At 35.6% G+C, this 14,896-nt stretch overlaps 1 protein-coding gene and 1 long non-coding RNA gene across 3 annotated transcripts in view; one reads left to right on the plus strand and one right to left on the minus strand.

Moving 5' to 3' along the window:
• The window catches only part of LOC127388739 (uncharacterized), an 83,383-nt gene extending 82,617 nt beyond the window's left edge, over nucleotides 1–766 (minus strand). Inside the window, exon 1 of the long non-coding RNA XR_007890445.1 lies at nucleotides 699–766. This is a non-coding gene — a long non-coding RNA (uncharacterized LOC127388739). The remainder of the gene's footprint in view (nucleotides 1–698) is intronic.
• The window catches only part of FGF7 (fibroblast growth factor 7), a 28,224-nt gene that overhangs the window by 7,789 nt on the left and 5,539 nt on the right, over nucleotides 1–14,896 (plus strand). The window lies entirely within an intron of this gene.

The raw sequence follows: 14,896 nt of genomic DNA on the forward strand, positions 1-14,896 counted from the left end.
CATGACATCATTTATACAAATGGAAAAAATTCTTTATAACAATTGGTGCTGAAAAGTTGGAAATGCATATTCACAGATGTGGCCCAAAACTCTTCATGAAAACACACTAAAAAGGCAATAAAAATACTAGTGCAATAAAAATACCAATGCAATCAATATGCTCTCTTGACTACTATTTAGCTTTTGGAACAAAGAACCAAATGAGGATTAAAGAGTAACAGGGTGGGTTTTTGTTTTTTTTTTACAGTGTTCACACACTGCCTATGACATGACTCTAGTACCTTCCACAGTTTACCAACAGAGGACTACAATATTCTAAACAGGCTGAGTTAGATAAACAGACAGGTAAATCACAGTTAACACCAGCAAAGCTATGTCAGTTTATTCCAACTGAGCATTTGTTCTTTTAAAGTTATAGTGGGAATCTGACAATTCAAAAAGAGATTCCTTAGATCCTCAAAAGGATCATTAAAAAGTCTAGATATTCTGTTTAAAACACTGAACTTTTCCTTCTGAATGCAATCTTTCAAAAGTAGGCCCAGTCAGAACATTGACAGTTCAATGCAAAGCTATAAATGAGCACACAGAAAACATGACCATTGCATAACATTTATAACCACAGTACCTTCAACAGGGAGCAACAAACACCACTCATCTCCAGCACTTCAGTCAAAACACTTTTTGAGTACCCCCATTACCTGTGGGTTTTTTGAAGGAGTTTCCTCACATAAGCACTTCAACCTTCAATAGCACACATGCCTTGCTTTACTTCCATTTTTGGTAAACTGCCTGGCTTCCTTTTAAACGTGTTAGTAGACACTGGGAGGTGCTACAGACTATAAAAAGCAGCTGATCAGACTTGTCCTTAGCTATTTTGAGACCTTGGAATTTTTTTTAATTTTCTAATTAGAAGATAATATATTTCAAAATTGAAAAAAATCCCATCTGCTAACAAGAAACATTTTCTTTTATAACCTCTGCTAATTTTATAATTTTTTATTACAACCTTTAAATGTCAAGTGGGATTAGATATTTCCATCAGAAGTAACTGTTTACTGCTACATGATTGTTAAAGACAGAAATTGTTATAGATGCACATACATATCATCCAGAGCTGAAGATAGTAGGGGAATTAAAAAAAACCCTCACTATCAACATTAAATTTTACAAAGGTTGCATGTAAATTTCAGTAAATTAAAACTATCAATCTGTGCTGAAGTCCCAGAACTGCACAGGTGAACTGGTGCCATAGTTTGCACAGCTGTAAGCCATGTAGTGGCAAAGCTGAAGTTTTAGATGCTTGTCAGGTGTGTAGAAATGGACACTACAAGAACCTTCTGGTATAACACATGCACAACATATTCCATCATGACTATAGATTTGCCCTTTGAGAGGTCGACCTGAATTCTAAGGATGACAACGTTCAGGCTCTTTAGCTAGCCACTAAGCAGATGGATTTGAGCGAAAAAGTGGATCTAAGTCAAGTGATGAAGGCAGCACAGAGTGGGGAATAGATAAATTGCATCCAGTGCCTGTGTAGACTCTGCAGCAAAGACCTTGTGAAAACAAGAGTCGTACTCCCTGACAGAAACTTTGCAGTAAAATAGACAGGGTAACTGAATCCTACAGAGTGCAGCCAATACTGGCACAACTGGAAAGTGCAACTTTCTCCAGCAAAAGCAACTACAATTCTACCGTGATAATTTATTTCCTTTGGAATGGTCTAGTCAGCTTAGGCAGTGCACATAATACACAAGATGATACAAAGAAATCCAAGCAGAATGTTTATTGGTGAGAATTTGCAAGGATTTAAGGAACTAGCTATGTAAATACAGCACATAATGATTCAAATAACAAGGGATTGCTAAGGCTGCCTTTGAGCAAGAGGCAGATTTACACCATGGGAAAGGCCAGTACGAGATCCTCCTCAGCAGCAGCCCTTTCTGTTTGCTTATGTGAGGAAACTGCACCTGAGAAGCCTTGAAGTCATCACTTTCTAATACTACAGGAAAAAGTTGTAATGCTACCTTTAAAAAAGGACAGGGACAAATACTTGTGCGCAAAATGAGATTCACCCTGCACTGTTGCCTGCATTAGTTTAGCAAAATCTTACCTATAACATGCTGTAACATAGCACAAAAAGAAGGCACACCTCTCACAACATATGAACTGCAAACATGACAAATAGTACTCTGCCTACAAGTGCTGTTACTTATAAAAAATGAAATTGGATACAACTGCAAGAGTCTATTTTCAAACTAACTGGTGACAAAAAGCCATTCTACCAATTAAAGTAAGCTCCATTCTTCTAACTTTTTACATTTTTTACTGAGCATCGAGACCCTGGTCAATATTTTCCCCAAAGACTGAAAACCCAAACCACATAAAAAGATGCATAATTTCCAGGGCAAACACGATCTTCTTTAGAGCACTCTAAACCACTGTATGCAAGTGAGGAAAATAGAAATAAACCTTCTGATACCCAATGTCCAAATTATGATTCCAAAACCACCATTCATTCACTCAGGAAACAGATACTAGCACCTACCTCATCAGGTAAGGGACAACATAAGAAACCTGGAGAAAAACACAGCGGGACACACACCAAGAACCTCTTCCCTACAAGGAACCCTTTTTCAAAGCTAGCCAGCTGCAAGGGACTCCTTCCACTTACTCCTGTAATCAGCTACACAGGTGTTTTCTCCAGCTTGCTCTCTTTTACATCCTGCCACCCCTACAGTCCTGGAACTACATTTTAGAGTTTTTAGTTTTCTCCCTGAGCATCTGTTTCTGCAACCAGGAAGGAATTTTTCTTACTGAGGCTGAAAAGACAAACAGTTTGTCATGTTTTTCTATCTTAGTGTAACAGCCGTATATTTGGTGGATTGGTATTGGAGTTTAATATTTATTAATATTAATTAGAGTTCATATTTGTCAGTTAAAAGTAAACCAAACGTTGCACGACTTTTGAGAGTAGCCTTAGGAGAGTCTGTTCAAATTGCAAAATAAATGGCAAGAGTCCTAGGCCACTTATACTTGTCCATTAAGTTGAGTAATGAAAATAATACAGCTATTAATAAAATCATTCTTTTAAATTCTTATGCACTGATTTCAATCAGAATGTTCAAATTAGCAAACTGATGCTTAGGCTACTTGATTATAAATACCAAACAAAAATTACTTAATATGACTTAATTTCTGACTACATACTTGTGTGACTTGGGAAATTCAGTCTATATTACTGAACATAACTGTCATGCAACAAAATTACAGAAAAGAAAAGATTACCACATCTTTCTAGGAAACTGTTACCACATCTTTCAAGGAAACCATGCTCTGCTAATTTTTTTAGCTAAGTAATCCAGTGTTTTGAATTTTAATTCATCTATTTTAATAATATTATTCTAGGACGCATTCTGAATGATTTAATGGGAATTTCTGAAATAGCTCTTTCATCCAGAAGGAACACTGGAAGAAAAACCAGCCTGTAAAAAAACCATAAAAGTAGCATTAGACCAAACTATACCAAAACCAGAATTTTTCAGGTGATTCATAACATATGAGGTATAAACACCCTAATTTTGCAAGGTGGCAAACAGCCTCATTCTGATCCAAGCAGATTATTTAAGAGAATGTGATGAGTTCCAATGGCTATGTCATTTAAGCAGAAAATGAACTAGTGATAAAAGAAACATTTATCATAATTATTGTGAGAAATTATTTAAGAAATTATTCAAAACTGTTTAACATTTGGAATGTAATAAATACCTATCTTTGTCATAACATAATAAATACATTACCAAATAAGACTAAATATTAATTCCACTTTTTCTTCTTAAAGAACAAAATACTTCATAAACTGAAGTATCTATTCTGTACATTGTCCTCTTCCAGTAGGGTCTGCAGACATTCCACTTCTCCAAAAGTGCTAACAAGTACTCAAGGGACGTTCCAAGTTACTTTCAAAAAGCAATACTTAAGCCTAAGGCTCACAGCATATATGTGGTACTTACATTTCTAAATCACTTCAGGTGGTATTTACAAAAATGTGCAAGTAGCCAGGGTTATGCAGTGCTATGAGACAAAATAAATAATAGAATCCATATTTCCTGACTTTCTCCTAATCACTTGCAAGTGAACATCTTGTAACCATAAGATACACAATTTTCTTTCCCTGCTAGGTCTAAATTAAATTGTATGATTGCCATTACAAAAATCTTCCTTCCTTTTCTCCCTCTTCACATTAGCTTTTTTCTGATTGTGATACCATGTTGTTTGGGGTATCCTTATCCATATATGACAAAATTTAACAAACATAAGTTTTGAACAAATTGCACATGAAAGTAATCATGCTTATTTCCCCAAACAATTAACATGAATTCCAAAACCAGACTGTAGGTGATCACCCCTTTGCAAGCAATGCAGGACAATGCAAGATATTTCAGCCTGCATGCAGCATTGTAAATATTGAAGATTTTGGATCATAACTCACTATTTTGTTTTCTTGTTCATACTTCAACAATGCAGTTATATGGATACTTCCAATAAACTCAGCTTAGAAAACTAAAATTACTAGTTATAAGCTCCCATTTCATGAGCCTCCTTTCTGGCAGCAGACCCGTCACAGTGGGATGGTTTCTTTCTTTGTTTTCTTAACAGTTATCTGGCAGCTCTTTCAGTGGATCCCTAAAGAATTATACAATAGATCATCTATTGTAATCACATGTGCTGCAATTTACCTCACAGGTGGTATTGTACAAAAAAGTATGATTTGAGCCCTGTCAGACTATGCCATATTTATTTCATTAACATAGATTTCAACATGAAAATAATATTTCCTTCTCTGTGTGCTTGGTATGTGATTAGAATACATTCCTAACAACACAGAGATATAATCAACATGAGAACATAGTAATCGAGAAGTACAGCTGTCTTTTCAACATACAGTCAAAATATGGCTGTTCAATTAATACTGGCTTCCTGATGAACTTTAGAGCTGTTAGTGATTGTCTAAAGAGTTGCTGTTGAAAGTGAAATAATATTGCACAGCTCTGGAGGAGTTAAGTTACTGACTAGTGGAAAAGCAATCTAATCTGTGATTCATTAGGAAAAGTCTGCTCAGGAGCTGAAAGGCCCATATTAGGAAAGAAACAAATACATGCTGTTTGTAAAAGCCTGGCTCTACTGAAATCAGTGAGTTTTGGTACTGATGTCTATTGATGGCTTGAGGAGGTAATTTAAAAGAATGTCAAATTGTAACCAGTGCTTCTGCAAATCCATGTGCTTTTACTTTAAGATACAGTTTCATAACATTGGTAGTAAAGACTGGGCATATAGAAAAATAAAATTCCTGTTCCACCATTAATCTGTTCCTAACTTTCAAGTCAGAATGTCCGATCTGTATCTTACCAATATCTATTTAGGAGTAATGTTGCTACCTCTACTTAGCCTACTCAAAATATGTGCTGAAGAGTGCAATACACTAGAATATACGAAATTTAGGATATTCAACTTGAAAAACAGTTAGCTACTACTTTTCCAAAATATCTGCAAACTTATATTTCTGCATGAAAGAAATAAAAGGAAGTTTACTCTAAGTTTTTTTGAACTACTGTAAAGCCACAGAGCCATGTATCTATACTGAGTAGAAACTGATTGCATTATTATACTGAATATATATTTCATAGCAGATACGTAAAATTTTTTTTGAAAATTCTTTCTACCATATAACATTTGCATTCACATATGAATCAAGAATACATTGATAGTCATGGAGGAATTAAGGAATTAAGTTAAAAACAGCAGAAGCACTTTGTTTCATTTTGTGTGGTAAAAAACCATTGTCATCAATTCTCTTCTCAGTTTGGAATTTTTTCTCCAGCTCCTTGTTGCAATATAGGTGAAGTCACAAATATTTTACATAAAGAAAAAAAAGCTTTCTTCACAAATTCAAGTTCTCAGAATAGACATAGTTGTTTCAGTCAGAGCAAAAAGCATAGAAAATTCTTTAACTAAAAAAGGGGGAGGTTTGTATACATTTTAGAATATATCACTAGAGGTACAGCCAAGGCCTGTGCTGGTGTAAATTAAGGATCTTCGAGGCAGTCCTAAAAACTCCCTGCTGAGTTCAATGTTACACAGCACCTAACTTTTATGTTACAAACACTAGGAGAGAACAGTACCATAAAGAGTGGAATTGATCATAAATGCAGAGCAGAATCAAAAAAGGCCTGCAAACTGAGTGTGTCAATCACAAAATTATACAAGCTTAGAGCAAATCCTCCACAAAACAAAAATGTAAGTGCTGCTTTTCACATATAGCTTCTGATACCCAGGTCATAATCTGATATTAAAAAAAACTAGTAACCTTTTCCTGAGTCCTCTAGCACTACAAATCTATGGAAGAAACCTCTGCCATGTTACTCTGCTTCCTTACAGAGAACATTTTTCTCTTGCCTGCTTGAACAAGGTCCTTTTTTAAATCCATTAGCTGAAATGTGTGTTTTCAAACATCTACAAATCATAGACCAGCTGCTTTCCACATTTTGAAAGGATCTATATATTCTGCTACAGATTGCTTATGTATTACTTCTGTGGAGCTCTTCAAAACTTCATAGCAATACATATAAAACGGAAATATGCGAACTGTAGCAGAGAAACTGGAAAGTGAAGCACTTCCAAAAGCCCCTGTCTGAAGCTGTTATCAAATGCTTGAATGGTATGAAATCTTACATTTGTCTCAAGATCAAGAGAAAAATGTGTCTTTATGCTTATGCCAGTGTACTGCACTGTAGTCTATCAAACAGGTTGCTTGATTATTGTCAGGGATGGAAATTTGGAATTCTGCCATTATAATAATACGCCTGCCAGGATGGATCTGAATTTAAGATCTTAAATACTTTAACAGACTGGTCACAGGTATTTTATTATAAATAGTCACCATACAGTGATATAGTAGTACCTGTGTGCTCTGAGAGCCAAGGAAACTAACTACTGCTATTCACAGGCAGAGGAGAGCTCACATCTTCCTTCTGCATTTCAGGGCCACAAGAAACTTTCCTTAATTGGTAAATAAAGTGAGGTAGTTTTTGTCACATTTTAAATACTTTCCTCTGGTTAACTGATGACTGTTATAGCATACCCATTTTACTTCACTTTAAAATTAAAGTCATTAAGGCTTAGGTTTTTGCAAATGTTTCAGTAACTAAGGTGGAGTTAAGCAGAACTAGATATATATGAAAATCCTCCTTTTAAACTAGCCTCTAGGTGGGGCTATTGGTGATAATGCAAAGGAACAGTGGCTAACAACCCAAGGCAGCTTTCTAGCTTCCTAGCTTCATTTTACATCTCCCCTCTATAGATCTTTAGCTGATATAAACAATGATAATTTAATTGAAATAAAATTGAGAAACATTAGTTTCAAAAATCCTAGTTTATTTATTAGAATTGGTTTAAATACTGTTTTAAAACAGTATTTAACATCTGGTTTGTTTTTTTTTTTTGAGGGTTTTTAAAATTATTTTTTCCTTCTATTAGTTTATATTTCAGTGTTTGGTCTAATATAGATTCTGAAAGTTCAACTAAATCTAAATTATTTGTCGGCAGCAAACCAGAAGAATTTAAGAGACCATATCATATAAATATATGTCCAGTAGTGTTTTGAAGGCAGAAAGAATGAGCCAGATGGTTTCTATCAATTCCCATTCTGTGGTGCAGCAAGGGGTTAGTATGATTTTCTTAGCAGCTTCTTGCATTTTGTACCTTGAAAAGAATTACATACTGACTGTGTTCTTGTAGATGCTTTAATTGACATATTTGGCTGTCTGGCTTTAGCTGTTGCTGCACCAAGTAGCACATATGATTTGGAAATGGAACTAAAATGTATTCAGTTGGGTAGTGCTTTCCCTACATTTTACATAACTGCTAAGAGAGAGAAAAGACATCTATTTCTTGCAACAGGGATTGCAGTGTTTATGAATGAAATGTTCTCTTAACTGTGTGAAACAAAATTTTGCTGTCCAAAATTTCAAACCATGTAAAAATCATTTTTTCCCTATGTCAGAGGCCCTTAAGTGTACATTCAAGCACTGGAATACTGCAGCTAATCTCTTTCTTATTAGTTCATAGAATCATAGAATCATAGAATCATAGGGGTTGGAAGGGACCTCGAAAGATCATCTAGTCCAACCCCCCCGCCAGAGCAGGGTCACCTAGAGCACATCACACAGGAAGACGTCCAGGCGGGTCTTGAATGTCTCCAGTGAAGAAGACTCCACAACCTCTCTGGGCAGCCTGTTCCAGGGCTCTGTCACTCTCACAGTAAAAATTTTTTTTCTGATATTCACCTTAAACCTCCTATGCTCCAATTTGTATCCATTACTCCTTGTCCTATCACTGGTCATCACTGAGAAAAGCTTAACTCCATCTTCTTGACACTCACCCTTTACGTATTTGTAAACATTGATGAGGTCACCCCTCAGTCTCCTTTTGTCCAAACTAAAGAGACCCAGCTCCCTCAGCCTTTCCTCATAAGGGAGATGTTCCACTCCCTTAATCATCTTTGTGGCTCTGCGTTGGACTCTTTCCAGCAGTTCCCTGTCCTTCCTGAACTGAGGGGCCCAGAACTGGACACAATACTCCAGATGCGGCCTCACCAATGCAGAATAGAGGGGGAGGAGAACCTCTCTTGATCTACTAACCACACCCCTTCTAATGCACCCCAGGATGCCATTGGCCTTCTTAGTCACAAGGGCACATTGCTGGCTCATGGTCATCCTCCTGTCTACCAGAACCCCCAGGTCCCTTTCACCTACACTGCTCTCCAGCAGGTCAGCCCCCACCTATACTGGTGCATGGCATTTTTCTTCCCCAAATGCAAAACTCTACACTTGCCCTTGTTGAACTTCATCAGGTTTTTCCCCGCCCAAGTCTCCAGCCTGTCTAAGTCTCTCTGAATGGCAGCACAGCCTTCTGGTGTGTCAGCCACTCCTCCCAGCTTGGTGTCATCAGCAAAATTGCTGAGGGTACATTCTGTACCCTCATCCAGGTCGCTGATGAAGATGTTGAACAACACCGGTCCCAGTACTGACCCCTGAGGGACTCCACTAGTCACAGTTCGCTTTCTGAATTTTACTTATTTTAAATAATTCAGTTACTAGCTACATCTGGGAACAATTCCATTATTAAAAGTGTGTTTTACTTTATATTTAAACTGATAGTACAGTTTTCAGCACCAACAATGTCACTATGATCAGTTGATGAGCATTTAATAATAGCTCTTAGTAATACTTGTCAAGAACGTATAATTCTAAATTATCCTGAAAGAACAGGGAGGCAGTTCTTAGATCCAGCACGTCCACAGAACACAGCTCTGCTATTCCTTCTGTCAGGCCTATGTCAGGGACTGCGAAAGCTGACACAGGAACAGCTTAATACACTATAATATGCAGAAAAACAACAGCTAGACCTTGAGGGTGAGGGAATACTTCGTATAAAAAAGAACAAGTTCTGTCTTAGATGTATTTTTGCCCTCTTTAAGTCCATCACACAGGGCCATGTTATGCCATCTTTGCAACTGTCTGTTGCCATGTTATACAGAGGATAATCCCTAATAGCACAGGAAAAGCACCTGGAATTGAAGTTCTTCAGAACACAATTCAGGTAATGAATCATTGAATTTCTTCTACACAGAAAAGGCATGTGAATTTGCTCTGCAGTTTTCCTTAGAAAAACAGAAGAAAAAGTCTTCTATCAACATGACTAATACTATGTCAACTATGATTACTCGTTCCACCCAGGAAATGGGGAAGGAAATTTAATCAGCGATGATGCTGGGTCAAGACACCACCACTTTAGTAGGTGAAAACACAAAATATCATAGTAACAAATATCAAATAACAATATATTTTAAGGCTTTTGCATTATGGAAGAATTTGGAGAGACAGGAGGCTCTGGTCCTATGTGGAATTTTCTCGGTTTCAAATAATCAAATACTTGTAGGCACTGAAACTCTAAATTTGGGAAGTTTTGTACTGTTAAAGGCATTTATCTCATTTTACTGTGAAAGGGGTTAATTAGCAGCATTTTACATTTACTTTTGCTATATTGATGCCAGATTCTAAAAGTCTGTAAAGCTTGAAAAGATCAATAATTCTAGTGAAATTGGCACAAAATATTTAAATACTAAAAATATCCTTCATCTGAGCTCTAGGGAAAGTACTTGTAAAAGTTTAGCTCTAAACTATTAAATCATTATTTTTTTTACTGCTCAGATAAAATTGTAAACTGTCATTCCATCCTTTTTCCATTTTTAATATCAGTAAATTATTAATACTGTAATGAGAGAGTACTTTTTTGGACTAAAGATTAAGACTTGGATTTTATATGACACTATTGATTTAAAAAAGTAATATTATTTTTCATTTTAACCATATGTTTAGCTCCAAGGCAATTTTTATTGGAGAGAAATACAGTTTCCTGCAAAAATGAGAAATGACTACATGCTGTGTAAGAAGCTGATCAAGAAAATATTTATATGAAATGCACAGTGGAGATCAGCAAAGTGAAGGGTCCTAATGAGTTTAACGAGAAATTCACAAGTGAATGATTGCTTGGGGCAGCATGTTACTCAGCTGTTACTATATAGTGCTATTTCCTCTAAATAGAAAAGTTCCATAGTTTTATAATCTACTTCAGTGAAAAATGTCACAACCTTTTGGTTCTGAATATCAGATCAAGATTAATATTGCAAAGACATTGGTCCAGAATGCTAATGTTCCAAAAAGGCATACACAGGATAGAAGGCAATTTAGAGTCAGAATATCCTGGACTAATTCTTACTATGCTGCTATTTACAATGAAGAGTTATTTATGAACCTATCAAACTCACCAACATTACCAGAGAGTTACTATGAAACTGAGGCCAACCAGGTTGTACAATAAGGAAAACCAGTCACAAATTCTAAGCTATTTCTCTTCAGCAATAATTCATTGCAATATGGTCAATAAAATCCTCACTACAGTAACTAGTGGAGTGTTGCCTGCTGAGGGTTGCAAACTGATGGGGGCCACTGCTTTACATTTTTTCGTTTTGAAAAGTAACTAGAAAAGTTATTATGGCTTTTAATATTTCCCACTGCAGATTTAATGTGGTAAGGTTGTAAGTTAAAAGGAGTGGCGTTTATTTCCTAAACATAATTCTGGAAGTTAAAAACACACTTTACTTATCATGCTGTGTTACCAGTAAAATATATTCAGAAGGCCAGATTATACCTTTGATGATTAATGTGAAACTGTATGAATACTTTGAACAACACAATCTTAAATTGGTACTTTGCTTACTCCTTTCTTTTCTGTCATAAAGGTAAACACCCATAGGTCCAAGTAAACACACAAAAAACAGATCTTGGAAGTAAAATAACATTATTTCTAGGCAGTAATCTTAGTTCCCTGTTGTTATCCTCTCTCTTCTGTTTGGTTCTCATCTTGCATTTTTTATACTATCCTCACAGTTATCAAGTGAGCAGTTTCTTTTGGAAGCCTTGACATGGCTCAAATTCCATAACAAATGCATCTGTCAGCTGTTGAATACCACCAGGACACTGGTTTATTATAAAGTTGTTCTATCTAGCAATACATGTATTAAACAGTATGTAGGACTGGCAAACACTGGAGAAATTTAGAGATAAGGTAACACTGAGGAAGTAATCTTTAAAATTATTAAAAAATTAAAATCCACTGAAGTACAAAAATATGTTGATGAACTTCTGTTTAGCAATTAGTTGACTTTTTAAAATACAGTAGGCCTGCTGGATTTTGTGCTCAATGAATTGCAAAATGCTAATTAAACATCAGCTACTACTGCTTATTCAAGCACGTTCTGCACACAGACTAAATCTTACAAGCAAATTCTACTACTTGAAGATGCTTGAATAATCTGCTGCATCAAGTCCTCAAGGAGTATCTCTCTATCATTAATCATGTTTCCTCAGGCAACTACAGCTTTTCCTGCTTGGAAATAAAACAAACAGGGACAAAACCAGGAGTTTTGAGTGCTTTGAATAGTTGTCCATGATATCCAGATGTCTGGCAACTCACTGAAGCAGTAGCTTCAACTATTCTACTGAAAATCCTTGACAGATCCATTGTTTATGTGGAGATCATTTTTACAGTCATATTCATACCCAGGGTGCTTCAGTTAGTCTACAGATGTGCAGCAAATGCACGCAGGGATACAGCTCAAAGCCTCCAAATCAATGCTTTTTTTAGCCTTTCATATTGGTCCATAGGATAAATAATAACGCATTTTAAACACAAGGAGAAGCAAATATATGACAGTTAAAAGAACAAAGTGATAGTAAATGTGTGTACCACCTTGTTTTCTATTACCATAATTAATTGTTTATTACAATCATATCCATATGCAGATAATTCCTGGAGTGGAGACAATCTCATCTGCTTTGAAAACCATTATAATGGTTGGACACAATGATCCTAAAGGTCTTTTCCAACCTAATTGAGTCTATGATATACTTGTGTATCTATTTCTACTTACAGAGCTCATGAATGTAAGTTCTATGAGGTACCATCTGGGAAGCTATTTCACTCTCTTCCTTAAGAGTAAACATAAAAGAGCAAATTCTACCTTCTATCAATTATAATTTAATAATTTGGAAGATTTAAAAAATTAAATAATATTACAGTATCTCTTAACACCTTCATGTGCAGTAAATTTTTTACCATTAGATTTTATATTTGAGAGTAAGCACACTAATTGTGCCACCTAAAAACAAACTTTAAGATGCATCCATTTAAAAACACAATTAAGAATCAAAATAACTTGTAAAAACTAAATACTTCACAATATACATGCTCTCTTTAAAAAGAGGTAGAAAACGGTAATGTTTCCTGAAACCAATGGCTTATCAAACCATCCAATGAAAACATTCATTAACAAATACTGATAAACTTCTGGAAAACATTTCAAGCCAGCTATTAAATGTGCTGGCTCACTGAGTGCACACACTAATAACACCATGAAAGTGTATGATTGACCGTCGTGATATGTACTTTCTTGCTTTAAGAGGCACAAACATTATTAAATCCCAAAAGAATGAATTGCATTAAATACTATTAAACACCAACTTGTAAGCAATGACGAGAGCATTTTTCTTGGCCCTGATTCATCTGCAAAGGTCACTTGAATTCAGAAATATGTGCTCCAAATTTAATTAATTAGAAACACAAGTTAGTGAAATTTATAAGTTCCATTTTGTTTTCACTTATTCTCCATCGAAGTCTTTTCTGCCTCCTCTTTCCTGAGATTCCACATACTTTATCTTAAGACAATTCTGTCTAGGAAAGGGTGTTTCACAAACATGCTCCTCACAAATGCTGAACTATCAGTGTCAGCCTCGCTTCCCCTAAAATTCAGCAACAGGCTGTTTTTTCTAACTTTAGCACACAGAGGGGCCACAAGAACCAAAAGTCCTGTAAGTATCACACAAAATTTGGTTTTTAAAGCATTTAGAATATTTTAAAAGTCAGCATTTGATATATTATGTTAGCTATTTTTATAAAAGGAAAGAATTATGTAAAATAATAACTAGCTCCTGGACATTTGCTTTTTCTTTGCTTAAAATACATACTTTTCCTTTTCTTCTTCTTCCCTTCTTTCCAGTGGCCTGCAAACTTCTTAGCAGTTTCCATCTTACCATTAAACATTTACTTGTAACAGTCACCTGACAGAACTGAAAAATGTAGAGGATGCCGAAAAGTGCCTTTGAATTAATGTCTACAGATAATGTCTCCCAAACATAGGAAATGTTTGGAAAAAGACACAGCTGATGAGGAACCAAACACAATGTGTACTTCAAAATTTCATCTGAAATCTTCCTGAACAATCTTATCACCCAACATACTGGGGCAGTTCCCCAGCACGTGAAAAGATACCTAGCTCAGTGGTTCTGCTCTCTCTGCTCTTCCAAAGACCCACTGACAGGTTGTTACCACCTGCTAGATCTTCCACGACATGCTACACTTCTGGCTTCCTTACATCTCTCAGAAGCAAGAACTGCAATTGGTCTTACGGCCTTTTGGCTGCAAAATTATTGAAAACAAAATGCCCTGGTTTTGCTAAATCACAAGGCTCTCATGACTGTGAAATAAACAGAATCTTGTTATTTGAAGATATTGTGAGCAGACACAAAGAATTCAGCTCAGTTAGAAAGTATTTTAATATAATCCATAAACAGATTGTGTAGCAATAAAAGCAAAGATTTGATAGAAGAAATTAAATGTCGTAATATTATTGTGTTGTAAAAGAAAAAAGAGTTATAACAAATACAAAGAAGATTTAAATATGTGAAAATATTAATTAAATCAGAAAAATATACTGCATATCAGATAACTAAAACAAAATTATCAAATACCGTTTGCCAGAAAATAATTATCTCACATGAGAATGCTCAATGTTGTACCAATGATGTAGCTACATGCTAATTTTTCTACATGAATTTCCAGCCCAGGGTACTATCCTGTCTTCCAGGCAACAGTCAGGGAACAAGTTCAGACATAAATGTCTCTACTTGTAAAGTACTGGGCAACTGTCATTCTAGTAAAAAATGCCAGGAAACTCACCTCATTTACTATGTAAACTCTCTCCAAAAAATTATATCTATTTTACCCACTAAAACTGTCGTGTCAACATAAAGGGTTGTTTTCTCTTTTTTGTTTTGTTTGGGTTTGTTTGTTTGTTTGGTTTGTTTTGTTGTTTTTCTATTGGATTTTATATCAACTGTCTGTTATTTAATTTGCACCAAGTGGTTAAAAGATTGCTGCCAGCATCCAGAGCCATTTTCTTCTAAAGAGAAACTATAGCCCATCTCAGCTGTGTATT

This window comes from Apus apus, chromosome 10, assembly GCF_020740795.1.
Source record: "Apus apus isolate bApuApu2 chromosome 10, bApuApu2.pri.cur, whole genome shotgun sequence".
In the NCBI taxonomy this organism is placed as follows: Eukaryota; Metazoa; Chordata; class Aves; order Apodiformes; family Apodidae; genus Apus; species Apus apus.